The sequence below is a fragment of the Diorhabda carinulata genome, chromosome 9 (genome assembly GCF_026250575.1).
Source record: "Diorhabda carinulata isolate Delta chromosome 9, icDioCari1.1, whole genome shotgun sequence".
NCBI lineage: Eukaryota > Metazoa > Arthropoda > Insecta > Coleoptera > Chrysomelidae > Diorhabda > Diorhabda carinulata.
The window spans coordinates 15,582,050-15,601,575 of record NC_079468.1 but is presented as its reverse complement, the minus strand read 5'-3'; the positions used below and the strand labels follow the sequence as shown (position 1 = coordinate 15,601,575).

At 32.6% G+C, this 19,526-nt stretch overlaps 1 protein-coding gene across 6 annotated transcripts in view; it reads right to left on the bottom strand.

Moving 5' to 3' along the window:
* The window catches only part of LOC130898025 (FMRFamide receptor), a 398,483-nt gene that overhangs the window by 337,187 nt on the left and 41,770 nt on the right, over positions 1–19,526 (bottom strand). The window lies entirely within an intron of this gene.

Genomic DNA, 19,526 nt, shown 5'->3' with positions numbered 1-19,526 from the left:
CAAAGCGACTACTCAGACATTTTTAGCTAGATATTAGCTGTAATAGTAAGTAGAAATTTATATACTGTTTTGATAAAATGAATATTTCAAAGACGTGGAAAGTTTTCACAGATATACTTCAATCTATAGATGACGTTGCAAACGTTTCTTGAGGCCTAACTTTTGATAAACAGGTAGTGAAGGCAAGTTTCTTGCTTCTACAAGGTCTTGCATATTTTTTTCATCTGATTTTGAAGACTTCAAAGGCCACTTCTCCTGCATTAATGTTATTCTTTAGTCTCACTCTTTCACTAACACAAGAGACAATTCGTAGTTCCGTAAAATTACATACATACATACGTGGGGTCCGTGAAAACCCATTTTCCAAATTTCAACATTTCCTTTGACTTTAAATTGTCCAATATTTTATACTTTTATATTCTTAAGAAATCATCTGGAAATCAGAATAACACAAAAAATTACTTTATCAAAAATGTATTTTAAAACAATCTAAATAAAAGAATCATGTGTATTTTGTCCTGCTAAAAAACACATTTTTTTATAATCAAAGCAAATAGAAAGTCCCAGTCCTAAAAAATGTTTAAAAAACAAAAGTCTAACAACAAGAGAGCAAAAAGGAAATTCATAAATATATTTGATAGTTACATGCAAGTCATTACTCCTTGTCTGAATTTATACAATTTTTACACCTCAGCACTGCATGGTCCATGCATAATAATGAGTGGCAGCGTCCACAGTAGTATTTGGTTTTGCGATCTAGACTTCTTGGGCATACGGAACACCTTCCTATAACCTTTGAAACCTTAGCTGATGGAACTTCAACGTTATTTTTGTCGAAACACTCAATTTTCTGGCGAGTATTTCGGGGTATCCTCGGGTTTTTCTTCCTATCATTAATCTGTCCATGGAATAGTTGTAGGCCCTACCTTTTGATAAAATACTTCTCAAAAGTTTCTAATCTTGCTTGTTTTCTCTGTATATCACAAGAGCATTAATAGCAATTAATTTGATGTTTCTTTGTCCTGGTCATTGTTAAGCATTTGATCTTCCATTGTTATATCCTGCTCAGAATCGGTACCGAAGTTGGGTTCACTTTCAGAAACCAAATTATTGTCATTTTTGCTTTCTGATACCACTACGTCGTCATTAGTTTCTGTCTCAGCCCTTAGCTCCAGGAGCCTTTTCTGTTCCTCCTCGTAAGACATGATCGATATTTCTGAAGAAAAAATTGAATGAACTTTTTAGTATCATTTAAAATAACGTAAATAAAAAAAGTTACCACGTGACTAAAGTAACTTCTTTAAACTTACTTTATGATAAATACTTCACTTTAGTGCGTAGAACTCAAAATAAATAATGAAATCATACTTTACAGCATCAGTTACACGAATACATAGGTGGGGTTTGATACACCCCAGAGCGTTTCAACAACGTATACTTTTATTCAGTGTCTACCGAGTACTGAGTTGAGACCCAGAGGAGAGGGCGGATACATATTTGGGAAGCTACAGGGACGGACATGCGCATAGCTTTACGTTTGGTTTCATTATCAAAGAGTTTTCCGCAACTGAGGTAGGTTTATTAAACACTACGTATGTAACGCCGGGTTAACTCTTTATGGATGAATCAATACCTAACATTATCTTTTTCTTTAGAAATTCAGTATCAAACTGTTAATACTATTAAAAAAAGCTCAGCAATTCGCCTTCTTCTTTCATTAAGTCCAGCCCATCAACTAATTCTATAAGCTCAATGTGAATAAACAATTTAGAAACTTCTTTTTCATATCCACTAACATTTGTTTCACCCAACTCTAGTTTTACACCAGAAAATACTTGGACTACCGTTTGAATAAGATTTGAATCATCTACACAGTGCCCAACTGATCGGAAGGATAGTAGTTATTACTTGCTTTTTATTTGAGACGTAACCAATAATATCAACACTGCACAAAAGTGGCAATCTTCGGAATAGTTTTGTTGGAATGGTCATAACAAATTTCACGACTTCTTTATCTTTTGTTGAACAATTTTTTTTCAACTAAAGCACTTAATGCGGCGCCCACAACTTAATCAAAGTCTGTAACGTTTCTTTGGTATATCTAATCACAAACTGGCCAAAATATAACAATAAGACTTATAACCACCGTGAGTAAACATTGTACTGAGCCTATCTACAAGAAACGTGGAAGTGAGGTTTTTTTAAAATAAATGAAGTATTAAATATAAGCAGAAAAATGTATTAAACTTTTTTCAAACGGAAAATGTATTACAACAATTTTACCAACGGCAGCTATATCTATTTCAGTCATGTACAAATAGCTTACTGATAAAATAATATATTTAACTATAAAATATGAGAGAATTGTAGACGATTCAGCTTTTTGAGATGTTATTCAGTATTATCTTCAACCTTTTGCCATTATTAACGTAGCTCATAGTTCTATTAATAAAGCACTTCAATGGTTTAGACAACAACCTTGCCGACATGATTTTTGACGTCTTTTTTATTGTCAAAAATTTTGGAAAAGACAGAAATACATTATAATTGGAAAGTACAATATCTGATCTATACGGGAGGTGCATTAAATTTCCAAGGAAATTTTTGGCGAATGAACAAACATGTGCTTGTCATGGCATTGGCACAGTGAAATATAACGCCCACTCTGTTGACCAATCATGAATAGTTTTTTTAATTTTCTCCTATAATCTGATTTTCAACAGTACAGTACTGAATCAACACACTATATCACCCCAATTTCCCACAACCCGGGCTTTACAGTCATTTGTATTACTTCACCAAGTTTCATTCCCGATTGTTTACGTTCCATTTTCTGATACGTTATCCATTCTCATCTCGTCTTGTCCTCAATCTCCTGAAACATTGCTCCATTTCATTACTGAATTTATGGTATATTTCGATACGATTAATTTTATGTACAGTAAACTCATGAGATGTTTTTGTATACAGAATGAGTTTTATGTATGGAATGCCTCAATTATCTCGGAAACGGCTTGTACGATTTTTATAAATTTTTTTGCGCAAGGGTCTTGTGACGGTATAATTGAGGCGTTCCATACATAAAACTCACTTTGTATACGTATTTTTTATAATAATTGCAAACCATTCAATAGTTGATGCCCAGTGCTTCAGAATTATATTGACAGCGGATCTATCTCGATAAATTACAAAATTTCATCGCTTTCCCCAGTGGGGGGTGAGACGAAAAGAGGCTAATCTTTCACAACCAAATGGAAACGTTCCATCTAATTTCTCACGGTATATTCAAAGACAGCACCCTCATGGTGAACAGCACAAAAATTTGGGATTCGTTATAGCTTTTATTACAATAAAAAAGCATCACATAGCTCATTTCTACCAAAATACAATATTAAAAGTTTATAATTTGAAAGAAAACAAAACTCTCTGTTCACAAAAATCTACTCTAGAATTCCACCTGTATAACACTTAACGGGCACAATCGCACCAGTGATTCCCTATATATCTCCATCTATATCAGGGTTGTATAACTGGCGGCCTACAAGGTTATTTTGTGAGGCCCGCGAAACCTTAAAGGCAAAATTGTGAGAAAATTTTAAACTCCATTAATTTGAAAGGGATTATGATTTATTAAAAATATTCTTACGGTTTACGGAATACGTTAGTTATAAATAAATGAATCAAAACAAAATATTTACTTATATATTATAAGGTAAGAGCTGACTTGGTCCGAAGCATAGCGTACTCGCCAGACTCATGACGAACAGTGCTCCCGAATTGAGTTGATCACACTCGTTACCAGTACAGAGGGACATCACTCATCCCCACTCGAGTCTGACTTAACTCGCACGCCGGTAGGCCAGACAGTGACAGACACAGACTACTGAGTGTCACGGCTGTCGAACTTGGGAAGTTAGGAAAGTGACTACTTAATTGTTTATAATAGTAGGAAGCTGCAGGGTTTGGTGTGCATGCAAGTTGTTTCGGTGCTCAAAGAATATAATGAGAAGACATAACACACAACAACGCAAGAAAATAAGTATGCTACTTATACAGATGAAAGGCGACGTGCTTTGGTTGCACATTTTAAGAAAAAGCTCAAATAACAAACTGGTATGTTTAGTAAAATAATGCATTTCCAAACACATTCATCGTTTGCCTCTTATGTCCTGTCTCTTGTGTTGGCCATGGGGAAAAAACCGTTTACTAATAGCAGTTTCATTAAAAAAATGTCCCATTGAAATGGCAAAAGCTTTTGAGGATTCTAAAATAGCAGAAAAGTTGGAATCAGTAGCACTTTCTCATCAAACTGTACAAATATTGTTGACATGAGTGGTCAAGTAGAAAAATCCTGGATTTACCATGTTAAAAAAAGTTCGTATTTTTCTCTTTGTTTGGATGAAAGTACAGATAGAACAGATGTCAGTCAACTATTCATATTTGTTCATACTACGTTTGAAGATTTCTCAAGTAAGGAGGAACGATTTGATTTGTGTTCTTTCCATGTAACAACTAAAGCGAACGATATTTATGAGGCTTTGAATACAGCAATTAATAGAGTGGAAGGCTTTGATAAATACTCAGCCATTGTAACAGATCACAAGGAAAACAATTAGTAGGGTTGCTTAGGAAGAATGGAGTAACCTGTCCAACAATCCACTGTATCAATCACCAGGAAGTTCTATGTGGAAAATCTATCAAGCAGGATGAGGTTTTTAAACTCAGTGATAAAGATTATAAATTTGATCAGAGTTTTTGTAGACAGTCAACTAAAGCAGTTCTTACAAAAAACAGTGGCTGAGTACGGGGACTTGCTTTTGTACAACCATGTGAGGTAGTTGAGTGCAGAAAAGTACATGGAGCGATTCTTTGCAATAAGAAATGACAACCCTACGTTTTTCCATGAATATGTGCCATCTCACACCACTTAACTTAAAAAGATCCAGAATTTTTAGTTCAGTTAGCCTTCATAACAGACTTAACCAATCACCTGAACACTTTGAACTCGAGTCTGCAAGGAAAGTCTCAAACATTATCAGAATTTGTTTGAATCATAAATGGATTTCGCAATAAGCTAAAAGATTTCAAACTAAGTTTGAAAAACTTGGCACACTTTTCTAGCTGTCTTCAGTTAGCGGACAATTTCAAAGATGCCGATTATGCGAACTGCAGTTCTCAAATTCAAGAAGTAATTGATGAATTTGATGGAAGATTCCAGGAAATTGACAATCTTAAAAGCAGTCTGCAGCTTTATAGTAATCCTCTTGGCGCAAGAATCGAAGACCAATCAACTGACTTACAACTGGAATTATGTGACTTGCAGGTCGATATATTCCTCATGACCAGGCAAGAAAAGGCTTATGACCATGACTTTTTTAAGCTACTTACTACAGATCCCAAAACTGCGAGATTTTGGACTTAAAATATCATCAATGTTTGGTAGTACCTACCTATGTGAAAGTGTGTTTCATCTATGAAGTATACAAAGAACCAAATGAGAAATAAGCTTTCTGGTGAGTCATCGATGAGGTTGGCTACCACAGAACTAGAGTTGGATATTTGATCGTTAGTGGATGCAGCTGATCGACCACAATGTTCGCATTAAATAACAATTTTTATTCTCACCAAAGTAGTTGATTGATAAAATTAATATGTTTGTACTATTTGTGTGTATTTGCTAAAAATTAAATATAAAATTTATTTAAAAGTTCAAAAAATTCATGTTATTTATATAACCTTCCGTAAACTATGCTTGCAATTTTAAAACTAAGTATTGCTAGCGAACCAGCCTAAGTGGCCCGGGAACACATTCAAGGTTTCAATTTTGATTCTTGAGGCTTTGTCAGTTGAACACTCATCATCTATATAATCTATGATAAAAATAGAAAAATACTTTTTAGAAAACCTGTTATTTCTTTACGCGTTTTCATCGTTGTAGTTTGTAAAATAATCTGCCAACTGAGAAAACAGTATTCTCAAGCAAATCTAACATTGAACCAACTAGTATAATGGTATTTTTATAAAAAATCACCTTAGTGTGAATAAAATTTAAAATTCACAAGTTTGAAATATATGCTAGCGATAAGAGTAAAAATGCGATTGCACTTAATGAAAAACACATGACTAGTTCATTAACATTCTTCTATTTCAAAATAGGCACAATTCTATTTTTATAGAAAAAAAAAAAATTCAGGAAGCAAGAAAAATGTCAAGACTGTAAGGTGAAACCAGTACATACATTTCCATTTCTGTTTAACGAGCATAGTTAATTACATAATGATGATCATATAACATTACAAAGTATTTGTACCTTCTTTCCTGTATTTTATTTCTGAAGCCGATTTCATAGTATGAATTCGATTCTTCTAGAAGCAAATCCAAATGCTAATTGAAATTTTCCAACTATTTACCTCGCTTACCCTTATGAAGTCTAGGAATGTTGTCCAGAAATAGTTTAGTTCCTTAGAAATTATTTCACTACATCAGTAACAATAACATAGATGCTGAAATTTATTCCGTTAAAATTTGCACATCTACGCGATTGCTACATTACAGGACAAAACTGTCTCACGGTCTGTGATTCCATGCATGGAATATTAACTGCGGGGTTGAAACATTATGGTAATTTATGTTTTGTCGGATTTTATCAGTATATATTCTAATAACTCACTTCCTATTCACCAATTTTGTTTGAAAATGCCTTTCCTGAGTTTCATCAAACATATTTGAATATATTAATATAACAGATTTAATCCATTTTCCAAGAGTTTTTCATAAAATAAAATAACCATATCGTCAAGAGCCTTGTAAGAATTGATTTAGTTCTTGATTTTCTCAATTCACCTCTCATCTATTTCCATGTTATGTTTTTTATAGCTTACTAGATAATGTCCTTATTTCAATTCAAGTCCAACATTATTTCCTCCATGATTATTTGTGTCTTCGTTATCTATGTTTATAGTTCAACGCGGATAAATAATTTTGACGGTCAGTTTTACTCATTCTTAATTAAGTAACTTCTTATTATCTGTGCTGTGCTATCAGTTCTAAATTCATAATGATCAAATATAATATGGAAAACAGTGATTAATAAGATTCCAAACCGTGGTAGGAAAAATAGTCAAAGCAATAGCGTATCCTAACGATACAGCTGTCTTGATTTCGGATAGAGACCCACAAACAAACAGCGACAGCATTAGAAGAGATCACCTTGTGGTCGAAAAATAACAGATTCAAAGTCAATCCTAAGAAGACCGAACTAATTGTATTCGCAAGAAAATATAAGATCCCTAAGTTCGTCGCACCAAAAGTGAGTGGATGAGAACTTTGCTCTTAACGAAAGCTGAATAATCAGGACTCTCTGAAATGTAGAAAAAAAAATTAAAATACGATTCCACGGTTTCTATAGCTCTATCTCTAGCTCCTTACTAAAATGTAGATGATATCAGCAATGGAAATCACCAGGGCCATTGAAATTACTACACAAGCCGTACTAGAACTAATCCGAAGCTTACAGCTTATAGAATTGCTCATAAAAGCCTAGAAAGGCGCTCTCTGGTTAAAACAAAAACCTTCGGGGGCAAATAGATTATGGATATACAACTATCCTGCAGGAAGTGGCTGAAATAGGAGAAGACCGAAAAAAGGATCAAGATTAAGAAAAGCACAACATAAACATTTATACGGAGGAAAAAGTGGGATCGAAAATTCACTACAAATCTTAATAAATGACTTGGTAACAAAAAAATTAATCAAATGCTGGTGTATTTTAAGGAACTGAGCATCCAAAAGTCATAAAGATTACAAACTGGATGTAATATCTTTCAAGTGAAAAACTGTGCAATAGAGAAAGCTGCCAAACAGTCAAGGAATGGAACAGAAGCACAACATTTCACACAGGTAGCCTTTAAAACAATTGACAAAAATAATCATACGAATCGCTGCAGCCATAAAAACCTCTGCAGAAGCCACACTAGAAGTAATCCTTAGCTTACAGCTAATAGAATTGTTTATAAAAGCCTCAAAAGCGCTCTCTGTTTGAGACAACAATCTTTGGAGGCAAATGGATTATGGATATACAACTATCGTGCAGGAAGTGGGTGCATTTGGAGGAAAACAAACAAAAGCTATTAGCTCAGAAACTCGGAATCGGAGGCCGGTATGTTTTCGAAGGAATTATAATTTGAGCATGTTAGTTGCATAATATTTTTTATATGGAACAACAAATAAAAAAAATTGAGGAAAATTTACATGAATAATGTATTGGTAGTAAGTCGTCCCATCAAATTACTTTGATGGTTAAAAAAACCCTTGCCCGTCGAAATATTCCAACTGAACGTATATTCAAAATTTTGTTTGAATGATTACTTGGTTGTCGCGAGTCCTTCTGCTGCTCAAAAGCACGGTAGCTTCAAAAATTCAAACGGATATTTGGATATTAATAAATGTGTTTTAATCAAATTTGTTTATCAATATAAACACGATTATTCTCCAGAAATAAAAGTATAGTTAAAACAATGAACTTCATCTAAAGAATGTCTGTCCAAATAAGCAGACACCGTTTTATAGCCAAAAGGTAACGTTGGCAGGGCTTTGAGATTTCAAAGGTGTAATCTTCATCACATCAAAAAACGATTTCATTTGTAGGAGAAATTCGTTTTCACGGCAACTTTCCTGCACATTCGTCGGTTATTGTTGTTGATCACCTTGTCCGCCATATTCAACTGATCTGGCTCTAATTTCTGTAGCCAAGCCTAAAGAAGTGGTTTGGTGTAAGTCAATTTTGGACAAACGAAAAGGTGATTACAGATATAAGTCGTTGTATTAAGCACGTAGAGTTGAAAAGAGATTGTGTTGATAATTCTGTCACTAAAGTTTTTTTATTGAATAGTCACTTTCATCAAACCGCCTTCATTCATAAGAGAGTCGTTATTCATATTTGAATTGTGGATTTATGGTGTACAATTCTAGCAAGCTTAAAGTTTATTGGCAACGGTATTTTAGATATGCTTTAGAATAACAGCATCATCCTCAAATGGCGCCATCTACGTCATCAGAAACTTAGATTAGATATTCATAAAATCACATCTAGTTTATGCAGTTTTTGGATACCCCTTATATCTACAATATCTAATGAATATATCAATTTGAAACTCCAAATTGACTGATATTTCATTTAATATCAGTTATTAGTGTTTTTTAGAGTTCTCGACAGCTAATTAATTGCTTATTGTAAACGAGTGGAAGTATTTTACGTGATTATACAGTTTTCGATTAATTATAATTAGTCCATATTAATTTGTTTGTATGAACTTTTTTTTCCGATTTCATGCCAACGTTATCAAATCAATGAATTATTGTACCTATACGTATAAGTATTATACTATCATTTTTGATTGCTTCTATTTTATATTGTCGATTATATCAATGAACTCATAATTATATATACAAAAATATGAAAGAATTCCATTAACTTTGTTATAAAATCTTGATAGAACTCATTAATATTCGCATTTGGTTATTTATATTCTATTATTGCATGTCCAAGTTTTCATCATATAACATTTAGAGTAACTATGAACCCTCTTAAGATAGAAATCTTTGCATGACACTTATCCTAAATTGTGACGTCCCGTGGCCAAATGAATTCAAGTTAAATTAAAATTACGTAAGCCATTATAAATATGTTTTCCTTAAACTAAATAATGGTTTGTATCAATACATAAGGTTAGAATACGCCAGGTCAAGCAATTTAATTGAAGTATTAAAAGTGGAACCAAAAAAGTATCTTTTGAATCAACCTTAAACGTAAAAAAATACTCATATCAACAGTACATAGCAGTAAATCCAGCGTTCGCTCTTGTGTCACTGTTCGACATTTTTCTTATTGAATTCAAGTTGATATGTGAATGTCTAGACACTAACTGATTCAAGTTATTTGAGGTAGAATCGATTCAAATATGGAGTGCTGAAGGTAGCAAATAATTGATACGTATCAACGGAACCAAGTAATGACAGTTTTTACTCTCGCCAATTAAATAATATTCACAATTCGATAGAATTATGATATTCAATCCTCATGTCAAAAGTCACGTCGAAATTAAATCAGAATCCATTATTTTGGCTCAAATAAGAGGTGCAGGGCTGCTATAGCAATGACATTATTTTTTACAAACATGAATTGAACCATTCTGTTCATTATGGGATTCTCTATCTTTGGTTGAGTACGAATTCTTTTGATTAAGTCAAAATGTGTGTCAGTACTTCCGCTAAAATATAGGAGTTATCTGCAAGCACAACAGAAGCTCTACTATCTACAAAATCAAATGGGAAGTATAATGCCTAGTACAAAAATGTCTCTCTAGTGGCGAAAAAGTTTCCACAATTATATCCATCTGGAAAATTATATTGAGCTGCCAGCTTTCCTAAAACGTCAATCCGAAGGAGATTAACAAATAAATCAAGACTTTCACATCGGAAGAACTCAGACTTTATTGAAGAAGCACTAGATCATCCTCTCCTTCTGACCAAAGTAAGTCGTCATAAACAAGATTTCGAAATATGTCACTAGTTTTTTTTATAGTTCGCAATAATCATGGGTTTGATGGGATCATGTCGCACAAACGAGTTACATTCAATGAAAATTGATAGTTATAAATATTGCAGATCACAATGAAGATCTTATAGTCAATATTCGCGTCACCAAAGCAAAGACATATAGATCGTTTACCATAAATTTGCAAAAAATCTTTTACTGCAATCACCGCATATCAAATCGATCCCTATATTTCTAAATTGTCAGAATGGTAGATGTACCATACAAAAAGTTGGCTACTATGGACAAACAATTGATATGTTTCTTCAAACTAAAATGAACCGACAACAATTTGTGTAGAAGTGTGTCTGGACATTACAGCTATGAAACAACTAGGATGGTGGAAATCAATTCAAGTGGCTAGAGTCTACATCGACGACAACATGAATAACAAATTGAAAAGAGTGATTGTGATATACAAAGCCTTAACAAATATAACTACGACGCAGGAACAATGACAGGTACAGAAAACCCACCTATAGCGTTTGATAACGATAGTAGTATTATTGATTATAATTATTGTTTACAAAAATTGATTATATGTGTCGTTTTGTTGCTAGTTGTATGTTTCCTCTTTCCAACTTGAAGCAGTTCTTAAATACTCTCCTATTTTTCTACTAAGTTTATAATAAATAAATAAAGGAACCTTCCTATGTTTACCAAGTTTATAGATGTCTTGAATATCATTGGGAGTATTTAATACGATTTTCCAATATACCTTCTAGTTCAGTATAAAAATCTTCATCGGTTGTAGATTTTTTAGCCCCAATATCACATCATATCATTCTTTTTGTTTTCTCACCTTAAAAATTCCACTTTCTTCACAAGAATTTGTTCAAAAGTAACAAGATTCCAACTTTGTTGTTCAAGTTTACTGTTTCCATTAACAGATAAGTTTTGGAGGCTTCTATTTGAAATAATAACTCAGTTCTGTTTCATAGAGTTTCTTTTCTTAATAATTCCAAAGTAAAAATTTTATAGCTCTCCAGTTCTTCAGCGGCAGAAATTTGCCTATGATCTACTTTACTTGAATTCACTTATAAGTAAAAAAAAGTTTTCATTCATAGATTGAATTCACTTGTATTTCGTACTTTGACCGTATTTATGGGGTCATAATCCACATCTCTTAAATACGGATCCATTATTTCCAAATATTAAATGTAAAATGGTATTAAAGAATTAAAGGAGAAAAAAAACAAAAGGGTAGGTAAATATTTGCAAACAATATTATGGCTGAAGATAGTAGACAAATAAAAACTGGGTGCTTAGAAACAGAAATACAAAAAAATATCCAGCAAATCAGAAATTTTTTGAAAAGGGTTTTGTGCCAACTGCACGCACTCTGTTTAATTAAACTTTTGGATTAAATTAAAGTGAAAAAATGAGATATTAATTTAATGAAATACTCCCCCAAAGGAAAATATATACATGCCAATCGTCAAATTTGTTTTTGTTTTTAATTCATGGCTCATCACTAAATGTTGAGGAGGCTGTCCAGTGATTCTATCCTACGAACATAAGCTTCAATTTGAGGTTTGAGGAAAATATTTCCAAAACTATTAATTTCTGAGGCTCAATACTTAGATCTTCTCTTCTGATTATTATACTGTTCTTAAGCAACTTCTTGTTAAAAAATAATAAATTTCTTTCCTGGTTATTACAAAATTTCACCAGCAATGTCTGTTTACTTGTTACTTGTTACTCGTTTTCATTCTCACCCAGTTTATAATATTCTTCAATATCAGTGTTTTGAATCCATCTTATCATTCAAAACATTCATCGCTGAATTTTTCATTTTCACTACCATTAACACTGACTCCAAAGAGTACAATGGAATTCTCGTGTATGTTTATTCAATCACATTACTTTTTTCTAATGCATTGGTTAATTTGCTGATTATCAATCGTCTCCACGAGCTCATTGATTCTACAATTGGCTTTAACTTCTCATTGAACTTTTTTTTCCATAATTTCAGATACCGTATTACTCAGTTGCGAAATAATGCCGATGCACATATTTTTTTGAGGATTATCTTTATAGTTGCGTGCAACTCCTCACCTCCCTTATCTCTTTAGATCGGCATTTTCACACAATTTAGTCAAAATTTGATTTATGTAATGAAATAATTATGACCGCTATGTAAACAAAATTTACTAGGAGTCATTTAACAACGAAATTGTGCAGAAAAAAAAAATATTTTTTCACACTAAATTGAAATTTCCATACAAAGCAAGTGTACAACACGTCTTCTAAGTAAGCATATCTATGGACGTTGATATGTATGATAAAAACGAGTATTATAAGTATATCGATAGATTAATCAAACTTTTCAGGTTTTTCTTTTTTCAAAATTTTTTGATATCTTATACAGAATGAGTGAGTTTTATGGAACGCCTCAATTATCTTGGAAACGGTTTGTACGATTTTTATAAATTTTTGTAAGCAAGGGTCTTGTGATACGGCCAATATGATGGTTGTCAAATCTTTCCTTTCTCCGAAAAAGTAATATTTCTATACCTAAATGCCATAATTTCGGAATTATAGCTAATACAAATCTCGTAACAAGGTCTAGTGCCAGTGAGTTAGTAAAAAGTTTAACGAAACTGGTATAGTAAAATATTTATCATCATCATCAAATCATGGCGCATAAAAACTGCAATAACTGAAGACAAATTTTTAAATATGTGTCATGTTAGAAGTAGATCCACTTTTGTGAAGTAGACAAATCACGTATTTTAGAAAACATACAGTAAAGACGATTACAGCAGATGGTCAAAATGTTTTCCATTTACTTTAATACAACAAGCCATGCGGTTTTAAAAACATTGCAATACATTTTGCAATATTCCTGACTGCACAATTCTTCTTATCTCTGTGGTAATCCCACCTTTTAGTTCCTGAATATTGGTAGGTTTTGTTTTATAAACGACGTTTTTAAAGTGACCCCACAGGAAATAGTCTATGGTATTCATGTTGGGTGATCGCGTAGGTAATTCGATAAAACTGCGCCTTTCAATCCATCTTCTGGGAAACACATTATTTAGGTATTGCCTCACCACACACGCATAGGGAAGTGGGGCACCATCTTGTTGAAGCCCAATATTGTTGTTTGGGATATTATTATTGTCTGAAAATATGTAATCAAAGTTTTTTTTAAACATAATTGAAAATAATTACTTGGATTTGAAAATATCCGAGCCAACTCAGGTATAACACTATTTTCCAATAAATCTAAATACGCCGGATCATTCAAGTTACCCTCAATGAACAAGGGAGCAATTATTTTTTCAGGATATTGGGTGTAGTATTCATGCATCCGACGAGGATTGTTACATGATCAGTATCTACAATAATGCCGATTTACGTTTCCATTAATACACAAAGTGGCTTCTTCGCAAAATATAATATTACTTACTAATTTTTTTATCGTTTTGATTCTAACATTTTTCCATCAATAAGTTTGCAAACTTTTCATGTCTATCAAAATCGTCATCTGACAACTCTAGAACCAAAGTTACTTTGTATATATGGAATTTATTATCACGTTAAATTTTCATTACAGATGTTTACGAAATATCAAGTTCCTTGGATATTTGTCTAGTACTCAAGTGAGGATCGTCTTCTAATAGGACACAAACAGATTTGTTTTCAGTTGATGCAGTTTTTCTGCGCCCTTATTTGGATAAATCTTTTACTGAAACAGTTTGAAACTTTTTTAATAATTTACTGACGGTAGTATATTACACTTTTCTTGTGGACTTCAGCGCCTATCGCCATATAGTAATATCATTAAAATATCAATTCGTTTTTTTCAGATAAAAGATCCATTGTGACTTCAAATAAACTTCAGCAATAATAATTTATTGAAACGTCAAAAATTTTTTATTATAGCAGTCATAGCCACTTAAATGTATTTTAACTTCGGCAGAGATAACGCAAATGTAGCTGTGACTCCGAAATTATGGCATTTAGGTATAGGGAACATCAGATGAAAAATAATAAGTATCTTTTAAGAATTTCGAAAAGCGAAATATATACAATGTGATTCTTTTGAAATAACAAAGTTCATTATTTTTTCAGAAAAAGGAAAGATTTGACAACAATGTAAATACCCCCATAGTACCGGCCGTATCAAAAGATACTTGTACACAAAATTTAGAAAAATAGTATAAGTCGTTTCCGAGATAATTGAGTTGTTCCATACATAAAATTTATTCTCTATAGTGTGCATAAAAATACCAAAAAATGATCCCATTATTTGTAGATAATTTCAATACCGCATAGCAAAATACGAACTATGAGAATTTTTTGGTTTAGAGACAGTCTTAAAGAAATAAAGTTCTACCAAAGACAGTAGTCGTAATTTATCCTATATAGATGTGAAAGTCCCCATATTAGTTGTAGCAACTATAAAAAAGAATGAAGAGATGGGACCGGGACGCAACACACAACATACTTTTCTTAGATCCAGCCATTCTACTAAGTCAATTCCACATCTTATTCTAGTGTGACGATGGGATTCGGAACGCCGCGCCGTCGGTTTTGTATTGCATGTTAAAGGGTTTTATGGCTTTGAACATTGTACAAGTAAACGCACATAGAAATAATAGTATAAGAGAGTTGTCGTTTCTATATGAATAAATGGAAACACGTCCATCAGAGTACCACTTGGTATAGATACAAGAACTAATTTTCACAGGCGCGATATTCAAATATCGTGAATTGAATTTTAATTTGTTTTGTTTATTCCATCACAAAAAATAAATTCAAGTTGAATGTTTCATAATAAGATGAATTAAAAAAAAACTTAAGTAAGGAAACAACACGCATTTACATGTTTTATCAACGCACACATAACTTAAGAAAATTAATGAAATATACATGTACGAGAGAGAACTCAAAAATGACCGGAATTATTTTAAACAGATTTAAAAGGTTTTACAAAATTCACCTACAAAATACCCTGGTGTTCCCACTTTTTGGTTTCACCAACTTGGTAAGAAATAAGCTGTTTGCGTCAAAGGAGAATTTCACCATTATTGTAACATTTTGTATGACATGAAGATATTTTTTTGAACGATGTTAGAATGGCTTGGACTATTTCTTAACTCTGTTAGAGTGAAAATTTGGATCCATATGTCTACGATCCGGTGTTAAGGATCTCCAAGTGAGATAGCTCCTAGCTAGATAGCTTTAGGACTCTACATTTTACCTCAAAATATGTTTGAAATCGGGTTTTTATAAATACGAGGCTAAATTAGCTTTGAATATATGAAAACAAGAAAAAAAGGCGTCGCACCCTCGCTGCGAGAGACTATATATCATTTTCTACCGATAGCAGTCAGTACATATTAACAAAAAATTTAATTCATAAAAATAAGTTTCCATGAAAAATAGCATATCACTAATTTCATATATTTAATATTTTTGTCCCCATCATTTTTTGTCAATTCTTACAAAAATTGGTTTATGGAAAGAAAAATCTATTGTCATTTGATGTTGATCGATGTCTTATGTCTATCGATACCGATTAATGTCGATTCACGTCAATTCATATCATTTGGCCAATGGGATCATATTTTGGTTAATTTCATTAATTTTTTCCTGTCCAAAATTTCTTTCGTTTCGACACATCTACAGCTTGAATGTAGATCGCTTCATGCTTCCTGCGAGGAGATGTCGAAGCTACAGACGGACAGTTGGACGGACAAAACACTAGTAATAAAAATAGTCTCTAAAAGAGTGAAAAAGCAGAACAAACTATCCGCTTCACCTAGATTTTTGTGGGGAAAAAATTGTAAAATGGAGTATTAGTGGAACGTTTCCGTAAATATCATCCATACAGTAATCGTAAACACAGAGCGTGACCTTGTCGTGGTGATTCATTTAAAAATGTAAACGTGATTTTTGAGATATGGAGACACATGTCACACCTTAAACGAGAGCACGCGTGTGGAGAGGTATGTTTCTCCTCCAACTCACTAAATTTCTTTTGTAAGGGATGATGAAAGCAGAATGAATGATAATAATTTGACAACACTAAAGTGACTGAAGCTGAATATTCAGTAAGGCGCGAGTGAGGTCATAAATAGCTCCAAATAAGAATTTTCAAAATATGTTTTATCATTTAGGAAAATAGTAACTGTCAAGGTTAGAATTTTGATAATATGATTACACTAAAAAATTGTCTGATAAATACTTTATTGTGTAAGATGGGATGTTTCCCATTTAGAAGAATAAATTACTTTGTATGCTGTTTCTTCCACCTTGTTGATTATTTAGAAAGTGATAAGTGGTCCTTATTCAACGGAACGCGAGGCAAACAGCAACTGTATACTATAAATAACGTTTTATACATAAGAATATCTACAATTCTTTTTTGAGTTTCATGGAAATGAATACGTTAAATTGGTTATGAATTTAGATTATAAAATGAAAACACGTGAAAGATATTGGAATCACGTCTCAAATATACTGAAACGTTTTGACAGGCATTGCTCACAGTGTGTCGTTCGTAAATTTCGAAAAATATATTAATAAGTTGTATAGTCTTTCATTATTAATTACTAAGTGTTACCGACCGAAATTTTATAATATTCCTTCAATCATATCGGACGTTAAATACATCTTTATAGCTGAAAAATATTACACTCTCATTCCTGTATCAAGAACTAGTGAAACTTGCAAGTCACCATACGAAATTTATAGAAAGATTTATGTCGTATAAATAATGATGAAATCCTTGAAGAATACTAAAAAGCTAAAAACGGTAAAGGTACGAAATATACGAGGACTGCCATTTAGATTTTTGACTTAGGCAACACCGAGTGTTTGTAGCTCATTAACATTTTTGGTATTAACTTTACATCGCGGAATATTTGTGTGCGATTAGTACAGTTTGCAGTTAGTGGAAAAGAGTATTGTGAATTATTTTCTACCAAAATGATCCAATTAAAAGTTTATTAACCGATTCTAAGAAACTGGTTTAGTAAATTTAAACTTGGTGAAAACTCACTCTTTAGGACGGTATTCTTGAGGACTGTCAAATATCTGTCGGTGTGTCTGCAAACATCGGTGCTGAAATTGAACTGATTAAACAAGATATAGTCATGTGACATACCGTAACATTGAGACACCATCAGATAATAGTATGACCACAATCAAGAATATACTACATGATCATTTCGATGTAAGAAAATGTTAAAAATTCTTAAAAGAGCACTAGCGTCGACTCAATAAAAGTTTATAACGGTGCACAGGTGACGAATCTTGAATCTACGTATATGACATCTGAACAAAACACCAACCAACCATGTGAATCTTCCAAATCCAATAAAACTTCTTGTGGAATAAACCACATCGAATAAAATGATTTTTTGTTTATGGTCAGCTTCGATTGCTACATACACAACTATTTGTTTATCAGAAGTGATATTAGAAATTTGGAAAAATATCGAAGAAGATGCTAATCAATCTTCTTCCTAACAATATAAGCACACAGATGACTGAAATCAAAAATAGAAACAGAAATCTAGTTGAGAAGCTTCTACCATACAGCCCTAATTTGGTACCTTTCACTTTTTTTGTTTTTCATATAAAAAACAAGCTGTGTGCACACTGTAATCAGGAAACAAAAATAAAAAAGACAGGGAAGAAAACGAGGGAAACGCTTACATAGAAGGGTTGTCTAAAAAGTTTCCGACCTCAAGATGTCATCACTAATCAATATGAGGAAAATATATTTGCGCATGGATTAAGAGATTTTTACCAAAATGGTAGCATTAGTTTCTGTTTAACAATCGTATAACTTGGCCGTTGTGAAGACATTTCTGAAAATGGAAAATTGAGTACTGAGTAGTCATAATTTTTTTGTTTTTGAAAGCAACTCTCCTACGAAAATGAAAGAAGAGTTAAACACTGTATATGGACTCATGAAACTTTAGCCCTTTTCAACCGGTCAAATAAATAGAGGTAACAAAAGATATTCCATTTAAGAAGGTTAAGGGAGTAGAATATAACAAAGTTTCCATGAATTGGGAACTTTCAAAATGATTACACGAATTGAAGATCAAATATACTCAATTGATATATTGTTGAATGTTGAGAAAATACCAACAATAAATGTTGCTATTGATAATAGAGAAATGAAAACAACATATTGTGAAATATGAGAAACTGGGGAATTCTGAAAATTTTAATTCAATTCATTTTATTAGATCCTATCTACGATTAAAATTTTGTGGAACTCAAATAGATGTTGACTGTTTGCAAAAAAGATTCGCTTTCCCATTACGGAAAGTTATCTCTACAAGGACCGGTCAACAAACGGATTTGTTGGTATTTGAGTACGCATAATCCGGAGTGGATGAGGGAAAGTCACACTCAGCATCCTATTAAAGTGAACGTTTCCGCTGTCATGATAAATAACAAAATAAACGGACCATATTTTTTAAGTGGGCATTATCTGGACGAGTTATTCGGATTTTTCACAAAATGTTTTTATACCTGTTCCAACAAAACTTTGTTCATGACCGCCAATAAATAAGAATGGTTATTCCCTTTCCCAATTGTTTCAAGTAATCACACTCCTCTCACCCAATTATCTCATTATTTGAGACATATTTTGAAAAAAAATTCATACTACTGCAAATACTATATTAAAAACACATGGGATTTAAAAGAAAAAATTAAAGATATAAAAATTTCTATGTATTTATTTCGTTAGATGAAGTTTATATATATTTCTATTACAATTGTGAAGGATATTGCTACAAACTCGTACCCAACATGGGCCGTGAAGCCAACACTTTCCGGTTATAATGAAAGTCTACAATTTGGCGAAAGTGGGATTCGTTTGAGGTTTGTTTTTAGATATGTTTTTATCATTTTGCATTATTTTTTCGAAATAATTTATAGTAAGGTCTGGTTATTT